Source organism: Rhea pennata, chromosome 4 (genome assembly GCF_028389875.1).
Source record: "Rhea pennata isolate bPtePen1 chromosome 4, bPtePen1.pri, whole genome shotgun sequence".
NCBI classification, from domain to species: Eukaryota; Metazoa; Chordata; class Aves; order Rheiformes; family Rheidae; genus Rhea; species Rhea pennata.
This window is the reverse complement of record NC_084666.1, coordinates 52,038,093-52,050,571: the sequence shown is the minus strand read 5'-3', so window position 1 is coordinate 52,050,571 and position 12,479 is coordinate 52,038,093.

Genomic DNA, 12,479 nt, shown 5'->3' with positions numbered 1-12,479 from the left:
GGACCTTACGAGGTCACGCGACTCCAGAACCCGAGGCTCAGGGAAAACATCAACACTACAAACATCCGCCAGCAGCAGTAACTCTGGCACACACACCAAAAAAATCCACAGATAGGGATACATGCACGTATACGACTTAATATACAAAAGAAAATACTATGGAAAATTTTCAATATATACTCAGGTCCCTAAAATTTAGTACAAAGTGGTACACAAGTAGGAAATAAACAAAACCCATGCAGCCCGGGACCCTCAGGGTACTGAACCTTGTAAAACACTGGCAAAGCACATGTGCAGTGGTTCTCCAAGTTTACATTTTTACAACTCACCTCGTAAGACAGACTTTCTTATGCACCCATAACTAGCACCATGTCACCACCTGTTCCTGGGCTACACTGAGAAACACTTTTTTATCTGATACACTTGATACTGAGAGATTTAATTGCCAAACCGTACAGGCTCCTGGATTTCAGTTTTGCACAAAGCGCAACTCAGGAAGTCCATGCGGTTTGTGAGTTCCTATCGATATGATGGAAGTGCTGTAGCACTGAATGCCTCAGCGCATATGAGGGATCTCATTCCTCTCTAAAGGTTGGCAATGCAGCAGAGACCACCTCAAAGAGAAGCCTGAGTGTTTCTAGGTCTTCCAGACACGCCATACCATGGGAGAGCAGGAGGCCCCTCCTTTACCCTACAGGAGATTGGGGCTGGAGCACTTGCTCTACTAGAAATGGGGCTCTTTCAGCCTGCAGAAGAGACAGCCTCAGGGGGATCCAACAGCAGCCTACCTGTACTGCGATTAGTGAGAAAACTGAGGCTCATCACAGTGGCGGAAGAACAAGAGGCAATGAGCATAATTCAAAACAAGACAGGTTCTGACCACGTACAGGGAAAAACCTTCACACCATGAGCACAGCCAAGCAGCCGAGCCGGTTGCCCGGAGAGGGTATACAGTCTCCATCCTTGCAGGCTCTCAAGCCCGACTGGATAAAGCCCTGAATAACTTGGTCTGATCTCAGAGCTGACCCTGCTGTGAGCAGGTTGTACTGAGACCTCCTGGGTCCCTTCCCACCTCAACAACTCCGAGTCAGTGTTAAGTCAGCCATGTGCTGCCAGGCTATATCAGGCATTGCTGCGGTCAGGGACACCATCGCATCAGGAAAACAGGACAGTTAAATCTTAGAGAAACCAAATAATTATATACATCTGCAGAAAGAGAGTTTGGAAATCCTAAAACAGGAGAATAATGAGGTTAGTATTTGACCTAATTGACACAAAAACTTGTAAAATATTAATCTCAAGAATCTTGGAGAAGATTTGAGAATTACAGAAAACTCAGGCAGAACAGAAGGGCTTGCTCTTGTATCATGGATAGCTAATTTAACAGAACCATCAGTTTTTCTGTTCAGGAGAGAGAATTTGTGGTTTGAAGCCTGGATTTACAATTCTGATCTAAACTCACGAAAATAGAAACGGAGGCAAGAGAACAAGGCATATTTTGTGTGCGTCTCTGAAGAAATTAATCGAAACTCAGAACATACACAACATTGGAGTTCTCAAAAGAGATGTGCTTAAGCTGTTAACATATCTGGTGAGCAGAAAGGAGATGAGGCTATAGGCCTGGAGCTGGAACATGTGGTACCATTTCCACTAAGAGATAATAAAGAGCAGGTATTCAGGAAGCACAACAAACAGGAAAGAAAAAGGAAAACAGCACTGCCACGACCTACATACACAGATGAGAACATGGAAATCAACAGGATGTTTAAACACAGCAGTGTGGTGAGTGCTTACTTGCAGAAGCTCATCAGGATATAGGACAGCAGCATTCACACTAAAAGCCCATCCTCTTCCCAGACCTTTTGCCAAAATGACACTGCAAAAATATTAAGGTTACAAGTTCTCAAAATATAAGAACTACCCACCCAAATTTAATGTGCCCCCCCACATTATCTAAGCTATTCTACTATTTCTAATTACAGAACCACATATTACTTTTTCCAGAGATATCCTGCCTTGTTCTATGATTACAGTATTTCCTTTTATCCTACGCATTCCACATCAGCTTCAGGCCTTACTTATTGTACTTAATCCAACATCTTCACTAGATACAAAAGTAACACTTGTGCCATGGGAGCTTCTGCAGTTCTCCCTGTACCCCAACTTCCTCACACGTTAATGAACTTTTTGCAACAGAGCTATGGCACGAGATATGTTATCATTTCTATTTTACAGTAGGAGATCTAAGAGACTAACAATAAAATTATTAAAGTTTAAAACAAAGGTTAAAACTATCAAGGTAAATATCAAGTATCAGATTGTTGTCAAGATTTCTTAGCATTACATGTCATGTCACACATTCAGAGTCTTATTTCTACTAATTTTAAATACAGCTGTAAGAACAGCGTAGCAACACTAAGTAAAACTAAAAGTACTATTCTAGCATTCATAGTAGATAGTAAAAAGTAGGAAAAAATTAATACGAAGTTACAAGAAACTCCATTCACACCCACTGTCTACAACCATACTGCTGTATAAGAGCTTATTCCACCAGCACAGCCATTCCCAAGTGTCCCTTGTTGAGCAGAAAACAAGCAGCAACTTGCTGGGAGCATTTTGATGTAACCAGCTTGCCCACCTTTGGATAGGAACCCTCCCAGAAGAACACTTAATAGTCTGTGTTTAGGAGTCTCAGCAGCTTAGATTGCTTCACTTGTTTTGGCAGACTGAAGAGGTATCTCTAGGATTTTTTTTTTTAGCTTTCTTAACTGTCTAATTGGACAAGCAGCGAAGCATTTTGTGACTTGCAGTATGTCTTCCCACCATCGAGCGCTGTTCAAGTTTGTTTAAGCAGCTATGAACTGATGGCCTTTTCTTCTCTAAGCAGAGGCCAGTTTGTTTGTTTTGTCCTCAGCCAGTAGACTGCTCTCGCTCCATCAATCTAATCTGATTAGATTGCATCAAGCAATCTAATCTCACTGCTGATACAATCCCTTGCTTTACCTTTTATTTAATGCTAACTCCTGGAAGGAAAAAAAAATAAAACTGCAAGAAATACATGTAAACAAATGTTTTTCACAAGATAAATTTGATGCTTTGCCAGAGCACTCTGTGCTCTATCCTGACCATGATAAGGATCCTTCGCAAAAGTAGCATGGGATATGTAATGAGAGAGAAAAATGCACAGAACAAAACACTGAGGCTGAATGTGCAATCTCCGTCACTATGTTACCTAACCGGAGCATTTGGGTTTGCAATAGCAATAACATTCTCTTTTAACACGGCTTCTTAATTAAACAACAACAAAGTGCACAGTGACTCTTAGCTATGGTACTAAGGTCACAGAAAAAACAGAGTAACTGGGAGAAGCATGATATTGTCACCTATGAGAAGGAGGTATGTGAGGAGAAGTGACTGTTTTGCAGGGAGGACTCAGAGCTGCTTGCTGAGAACAGCAAGAGGAACTGAGACACTACTCTCTCTCCGGCCACAGCCAGATTTTGGAAGAAAATGTTCTTTCTCTGGTCATCCTCTACACTCTCCCTTATGGCTTTCCCCCTCTTTCTCTTCTTCTGGTTCTTTCCCTTCTTTCACTACTGAACTCTTCTAGTTCACCTCCAGTCTACTGCTTCCTCTGTTCCCTTCTACACTGTAGTTTTTGCCTCATGCAACCTAACCACAGCTCAGGTAAGGTCTGCCACACTGTAACAAACGTTTTCTCCTATCTCGAAGCAGACAGGAAATGACTGCTTCCTAAAACGCTTCAAATACTAAAATAAGAAATAATCCTTACAACACTTCAGGTTGTTGCTTGTTCAGGCTACAATGCTACGTGTTTACAAGATACTAGTTTCAAGAATGGTAATTTAATGCTTAAATCAAGGTATAGTGGGTTGTCCTTTGGCGATTCCTGAACTTCTAACAATACCATTCAAATATTTATAACACAGAAAGGGCTCCTCTATCACATGGAGAGTTTTGCATCTCTGTAACAAAGAAGCAATATAATCTTTTAATCCACTTTATATTCAAAACACTATCATTTTATTCTTACTGCTGAAGTTTGTTTTCGTTGTTCCTGTTCCTTTGTTAGAAGAGATAAAACAACTGTAGCTGACACTTCTGGCCAGGACTGTCACAACTTGCATACATGCTGAAAGGCTCTAGTGCTATGAATCTGATGAAACATGTAATGTCAGCATACATGGAAGCAGCCATCTGTGGCCACTTTTTGTAAGAGGGTCCCAAATTGGCGACTGCTGTGGCTGATTAGGCCTTCGGAGCTGTCTGTTTGGGTGTGAACACCCTGGGACAATGGGTATTGCTGGATGGCTGGAAAGTGCTTTTCTCCAATTTTTCTGCAGTGGGAGGGTCAGAGCCAGGCTTAGACCGAAGAAACTGGGCTGTTAAAACCCCAGAGTCTGGACAGGCCAAGAAGTATCTTATCAAACACAGAGAACCCAGGTCTCCCACTGGATGAAAGTACACCTGATTTTCTGCCTAACTCAAGCCAGACCTAGCTGATGAAGGAAAGGCTGATTGATACAAGCTGTGGACTCCTCATTGCCCAGAGGATACTGATTGAGTAGCTAGGTAGCAAAGAATACGTGTACAACGGCATTGTGTCCAGCCTTATAATCAAGTCCCAGGTGCATTTGAGGTGGATTTCTTTCAATCTCTGCCACTAAAAATTGTTCCCTTTTGCATTCAAAGAGAGAAAAAAATCACTGAACCTAAGGAAGAGTAGAAGATTGGCCCTGTAACCTAGCAATATGAGACTCACCTCAGATAGGAAAGAGTAACATTTGTGTTCAAGTTGTCAGTCCAGAATGAATACCACTCTGGTCCTCCCCATGTCTTGCTGGCTACTTTAGGTAGTTTACCAGCTTCAATGAATGCCATTTTCAGTTGTCAATTGTATGGGCAGCCTAAGCATCTAACTCAAGGAATTTATGCAGATGATTCCCTACCCATAGATTGCATTGCTTCTGATCACTCAAGAAATTCAGAGAATAGTTGCTTAGGAAAGGAATATATATATATATATATATATATATATATATATATGTTCTCAAATTCTTCCATCATAGTATCACAGCATGTACAAGCTATGTTCAAGGCTCTCCATGTACGTATGAATATTCTGTGGGTAGCGACCCCGTGTCTCATACTGCTTATGCAGCTGCATGTTGTTCTTCCTAGCTGCTTGTCAGTATGGATCTAAGAATTCCCTCTAAAACTGAACCATCTACCAAAGATTGCTATGTTTAAGCAACACTCCTGAGAAGATGCCCTATGGCTCTTAGTAGTAACAATACAGTAACAATATGCACCTCTCTTCCATGGTTTCTCACTGCATGCATCAAATACTGAATTTGCTTGATACAATTAGCGAGGGTACAAAATTTTTCACTTCTGTATTTCAGTTCTCCCTTTGCTTGGAGATAATGGAGGAATAGGGCAGGTAAATCTCATACTACTACAAAAAAATGAGTTACTACTGAGTTTCTTCTTGAGCTCCTTTCCAGCAAAAGGTGCCCGCATCCTGCTATATCTGATTCAATAGCCTGCCTGTAACAAAGCCTCTAAATTCAGAGGCACAAAGAAGTGTTCACATTAACTAATGGAGGCAATGATGATGAAAATTTCTGGTGCAAAGCTGAGTTTCAACTATTAGTCCATACATTTTCATTATGGCTTATCAGTAGAGTAAGCCTCATGTAACTGGAAAGGTTTCCTTAACGTATACATTTCTTACTATCCTTAAGATCTGAAATTACATCTTATGCCACAAAATGCGGAAGTTTATCACATTTTCCAGTCTTTTGAATATATATATTATGTAGAAGCTGCTCTAATCTAATTCTAAATCAAATTCCACCTTAATCTAGGAGACAGTGGTTGAGGCTCTCCATCCTCCAGAACACAGTAAACAGAACACAGCATATTATCCACAATGACATTCAAGTTCTATTCTAGTCTCTAGCTTAGCGGGACTCTTTCACAGGCCACGAGAATTTAGAACAGAGGGGGCAAAACTAAGGTCAAGGTAGATGGAGGTACATGAAGAAACTGCTACACATACGGATGGAGGAAATCGGGTGGAGGAGAGTTCCTTTCTAAAGACAGGGAAGGGATCCATCTTTCTGCCCTTGTCCCATCATTTCACTAAGTTCACTAGTTCCTTGAATTCAGTTGTAGCAAACTGTCTCATACCTATACTTACTGGAGAACTGAACTAGAATACAATGAGTGGAGCACATGTATTTGAAATTTTGGTAAACAGCTTGTTTGAATCCAGTATTCTCATCAGCCAAATAATTAGTGGCTGGCTCCACATAGTGGTTTCTCATGTAATTCCACTGAGTATGAGTTTGATATTTTGTATTTTATCTCTCAGCATAGCATTATATTAGTTTTCCAGTGAGGTGCCATTTGCAAGCCTGAACCATCTAGAAGCCTGTACAGTAGAACAGCCAAAACTGGCTGGAGTCATTCTGGGCACTGCTGAGCCCATATATGGTTGGTGACTTTAGGAATTAGAAAGATGTTGTGCCCTAGTACATGTCAGTGAGTATGATGTTGGGTGTCAGCAGAGATAGGTAGGGCTAGTGTAATAGTGACCAAGTCAGAGATTACTTTAAAAAAAATAGCAGAGAGCTAAACGTAACGGAAATATTATACCACCCAAATCAGCATCTGGCACTTAGAAAATAAACACGGCCATTGTACAGCCTTGGCTGTACACAGGAAGAAAAAACAGAAGTTTTATGGCAGTCAAGTTTATGACACATGGTTACGGAAGATTCAGCCAGTTAGAACCCTGACTTCACTTCCCTTCCAGAGCCTCCTTCCTGCTAGGACAAATCTCATTATTTTTTTTTTCTCTGAAGTAATCTTATTTTCCTCAACCCTCAATAAATTGGCAGTACTCTGAAACATACAGGCTTATCTCTTGTGCTCCGTCACTCCTACAAGTATCATTGATTATATCAAGCATTTTGGTGTATGTGTCAAAGATAATGCATACTGATGAGATGTAGCAGTGTAACTGTCTTTCTAGGGTGCCATAATGGCAAAGATGGCTCTGTGAAACATCTTTCAGAGGACAACCTACCAATCTCATCCAATTCGTCTTGAACAAATAAGTAAATTTTAAAGCAGAGGACTAACAGAAGAAGAAAAAGGCCATGTACTGATTTTTATTCCCAGATTGCTCCTTTGCATGCAGCTTTTTTCTGCACAGTACCTGTCTGTTGCTAAGTCAAAGTCTGAGTTACTGACAGTGCTGCAGCCCAGTTCTGCATAGAGCTAAATCCTGGAGCTTCAGAAGAATCTTTTGGCGAAGGAGAAGGCCAAAGGCAGCCTCAGATCTTACTGTCTGTTTGTTTCTACAAAGCCCTTGCCAATATTTATTTGCTCATCTGGAAGTGAGGGTTAACCTTAACCACTGAGAGGAGACTTTTAGAGCTATGACAAATCTGCTAAAAGTTTCTCTTTTCAGATGAAGTTGTGGTGAATGAGATACTGTACTTTAAAAGCCCTTGTTATACTGTGTCGTGCACAGCTCTGTCATTTTGTATCACTTTGTTAGCTATGACATTGTGTTACTCACAGGCTTTGATTTCAGTTACATAAGCTTCTGTGTCAGACTGAGATGAAGCCAAGCTGATGCACACAAATAATGCTGGACTGGTACTGTAAAAAGCATGACTAACTCTAATCTGAAACTTTCTGGCACTTGTTTACAACAAGATTGGTTCCTCTCTGCTCCCAGTTTTACAGTCTGTTCTCTCTGCAGGATGTGTGAGGTTAATGCTTAGCTTTCCATTAAAATTCAATTTGATAATTGATACCAATCATTTCTTCTGGGAACTGTATGTGCTTCCTGCACCAGCTAGTGAGAACCATGGACTGTGCTGCACTTTGGAAGGTGCCATTACATGCCACTCCAACTGCTGAGTCTTCAGCTTTCAGCACTGACAAATGCTCTTCTTGCACTGTTTTCTGTAGTTTCATGTAAGCTCTGTCTCACAATGCAGTGACCACGTGTCTGGAAGTGCAGTGAGTAGGCTCTTCCTCGGGCATTCCTAGCTGGCCTGTCTCTGCATGAGCCAGTTGTGAAAGTAAACCAGGCTACACATAGGTATTTAAAGGGGCCTGTGCAGGGAGAAAGGAAAAGGAGAAAGAAAATGACTCCTTCCTGAGGATGTATACATAACGTATAAAGGCAAACCTAGTATATCCTGAAGAGATTTGACTAGGTAGGACAAATCACATTCACCGGAGTATTTGCCCTCTGGAGTCCCAGCTGACAGTTTGGGTTCACATGGGAAGACCATGGTACACAAAGCTGTTATCTATGTGCACAGGTCAAGGAGTAGAATAAAAGTTTTAAAAGAACAATGGAACCCATAGCTGTCAGCAGATAATGCAGTAAGCAACATAATGGCAACCTGATGTCACGCAGGATGAGTAATATGACATGGATAACATGTACACGTGCACACGTAGCTGTGTGTATCCTATTCTTTTAACCTCTTATCTCTGCCACAGTGATTTTTGACAACTTAGTCTGCCTCAGCTGAGAAACAGATGGGAATGCTTGGCATTTATGTTATCTATGATATAAGTAACATGCTGAGTGTGTGTATGAAACATGCCAAACATCTATTCCTAGAGCAGACCACAATTTTATAACCCCACCTTTTTAAAGTCAGCTAATTAGAAGAGTTGAGGCTGTATCTTTCAAGTATGAGGGCTCTTATTACTGAAGAAAATGGTGTTCTGCTGAGGAGAAACACTGAGCTCTAGCAATTGCACCACAGTTAGGAGAAGTATACTTGGTGCTTGATAGTAAGGCTGTATTCCCTCCCCTCTTCCTCCAGCACCACTGTATGCTCTGGTGGCAAAGCAGGCAAAGGACCTTGTACTCTACAGCATCTTAGCTTACAGTGTCAAAACAGGCTTAGCCAGAACAAAAGCAGAGAGAGGCAGACACTGCATAGCACATCACTGTATGGTTCCTGGTGTTTCTTTGAAGACAGTAACCATGGCAGGGCTGAAGCAGCACCCATGCTGTCGGTACATCGCAGGAGAAACTCTTGCGGAATGGCCTGCTAGTTTCTGAGCAGAGGCAGTGAGAAAGCCACAGCACAGTTGAGTTCTAGCTCCACAGCAAAAGCCTGAGATTTCTAAAAAGCTGATGGCACATTTAAATGGGGAATGCTTTTCCTATTCGTAGCCAAGACTTTGTGGGAATCAGCAGACAATGTGTGCATCAGCAGGACTGTTCACAGAAGCCCAAGTATCCTACATCCTGTTGGCTGACAGACTGAGGCTCACACAGGGCAGCAGAGGAATTAGTTCTCTGGATACTCTCTAGAGAATTTGCAACTGAGCAAAATCAGCAAAACCAATTTTTAGGTTTATAAAGTAAAATTAACTTTATAAACCTAAAAATCTTTTTAGGTATATACTTTTAAAAGTATAATGCACAAAGAGGAATCTCAAGTCACCTAATTAACCTGCAAACATACCAGTAGTATTAGCAATAGAAACTGAACTAATTTTCATTAATTTGATGAGATCTACTTCAATTGTGCACTACTTAATTCTGTCAAAATTCCATAGAATGTACGTATGCAGACATAGAAAGCTTTCTCTCTCTACATATATACCTCAGTTTTCATTGATTTTCCACAATGTCTCAGGACTGTTTTTTTCCAGAAGCTAGTTTGATCTGCTAACAAAATAAAACTGGGGTTCAGTATAATGCAACACTCTCTAAACACATGCCTTCAATCCACTGAACTTGGTAATTTATTTTTTTTTTCTTCCAGACATTTTGGAGGCATGGCTAGTGTTTAGAAAGGCACTGCCAGAAGAAACTAAGAACTTGTTTGCTTTTATTTAATCTCTGGTCCTCAAATCTATGTTAAAGTGCTCAATAACGTTTAATGTATTCACAATCACTAAGAAAAGTAGGATATCAAAATGCAGCTCTGAATCCATGGAGTCCTCCGATGCAGAAGTCAAGTGCAAATTCCATGGGAAATACCAGTTTTGTTTTAGCTGCAATCTAACCACATCAGATACCACTCTGTGGTCACTTAAACTCTTTAGGCCTTTGCTGAAAACCTGCCTCAACAAAATATAATTTTTTTGGCATGCTGTGTTAGTGGGACCTGGTATTGTCCTATTACTCATGCTCCAAGGTTGCACCTATGAGCAACTGCTTCCCACCAGCCATTCTTGGGCAGATTTTTCCCTGGTAGATTTTTTCATTTAATATACACAAGCCTCCTTTTGAAATTCTCAGGACTGTTTTGATATTGTGTTAATTCAGAGCCAATGTTAGATCACCTGTGCCCTGCCATGGCAGAAAATGAATGCTGCTGCTGTGGCACAGCAGCATACACTACATGCTTTCAAATACTGGTGAGAGCACTTGCTACATTTTTCTTAACAGTGATGCTTCCAAATGTATGCTCCCAATGTAGTAGTGAATGTTTTAGGCACCCATCCAGTGCTGAAAGAAGGGTTGCATTCTGATCATTTTGCTAAGAGATGCATATAATTCTGTCAGTAACAGTCACCAAAATAAGCCCTCTGCTTACAGTGTCTTGTTAGCAAGGGCAGCCACACATCCATCTGCACACAGATACCACTCCAAATAACTCAAAATTTGGGTTAACTTTCAATTAAAAATGTAGATGTCGGATCTCTTTCTACCTCTGAAATGTAAGGTTAGCAATATCACTAGACCTGGGGGCAGACAAGATGTTTCTTCGATGAAGAATCTATTCTTGGCTCTGTGATAGACTTCCCATGGAGCTTGCTACAAGTCACTTCAGGTAAGATTTTCCACAGCATTTTGCCCTGGTCTACTTACTACCCTTGACTTCAGGTTGTGCAGAGGAAAACAATTCTAGATACTTAAAAAAAAAAAAATCCTCCAGCAAGTCTGACTGCAACCTTGAACTTGAAATGCTTCTCCTTCTGACTACAGAGCTTCCCTCTCTCTCCCCCTCTCCATACTTCAGTGTTTCCCCCAAAACACTGCACAGATGTGAAGATGTAGGATCTCGTCCACATCTGCTGTGAAACTAAACTAATGTTTGTAAATCATTAAGATCCTCAAATAATTATATAAATCTGAAGTATTGCTCAAGGCTTCTTTGGTTGCAGATCTATCAAAAGAGAACACAGAAATGGACAGATGCACGTTCAGGGAGATGCCTACCTTCACCAAGTTTTCCACTCTGTTCCACTTCTTTTATCTGGGTCAATCCCAGATAAAATTCCTCATTACCATGAGCTAAGCCAAGTCCTGTGCTGACACATACCCTATCATCCAGAAAGCTGAGGGCCAGGCTTGGCAATTCTGCTGGCCTGTGCTTCAGGGAAAAGAGACAATACGAAGGTCATTCATCAAATGAACTGAGTCATTCTCCACTTACTCCTGGAAGCACTGTGACCAACAGTAAATGCTTGTTACAAACTCCTTTTCCAAAGGATTAACTTTCACTGCAGGTGGGTGAGGTATCTAGGTTTATATCATACTCAATTTTAAGATGGATCTCCTTCCTCAAAGGAAACTAAGCAAACGCCCAGCTCTTGTCTTTATTTCTAAAGCTTCAGTGGTTTTGTTAGATACATGCATGAATACGGAAAAAAATTATTTAGCATAAAAAAATGAAAAGTACTGGGCTTGATAGCCCTAGAGTGGACTCTGCTGTCAAGGAAAGAAGCTGTTCTGATGGGTGGAAGTGAGAGTCCTGCATAGTACTGAGACACCATGAGAAAAGGCACTGCACAAACACAGGAGAATTACAAACCCTCATTGTGCAGGAGCGAGGGATAAATGCACACCTTGGTTTGTTCCAGCTATCTTTCCTCCTGAGATATGCCCTATTACATGGAAGGACACATTCTTTGATGTACCCATCACAGGTGGGACCTTATGCTAACATAAAATGGGAAGGTCAGCAAAGGTTAGCATAACTTCTGAAGCTCTTGATCTCCTCATCAGGGTGCTGACAGCCAGCAGCTACAACACATTCACATACCTACTATGGTAACTCATGCAGTGCCTCATGGAAGGGAGGGCGGAGCACAAATCTTGGCATACTTTTGCAATCCTACTTGGTGATCGCTTCTGTTTTGCTTCAGGGGAAAGGGTGGGAGTGAGAAGCAACCCACTGACTTTGCAGCCACACAGCATCAGGGGATGCAGTGCAGGAAGGGCCAGTGCAGTTGTAAGCAGTTACTAATGGCTGCAGATCTGCATGCCCAAGCAGCTTATCAAATTACACCTGGGCCTGCATCCCTCTCAGTAATCAAGGCTCTGCTGGCAGTTCCAATTACAAACTCCTTTTGTCACAGGTTAATAACTAAGCTGTAAGCACTCAGTCCATAGCAGCACACTCTAGGGGGGCGGGAAAAAAGTAGCAAATTCTTGGATCTTTTTTTTTTCC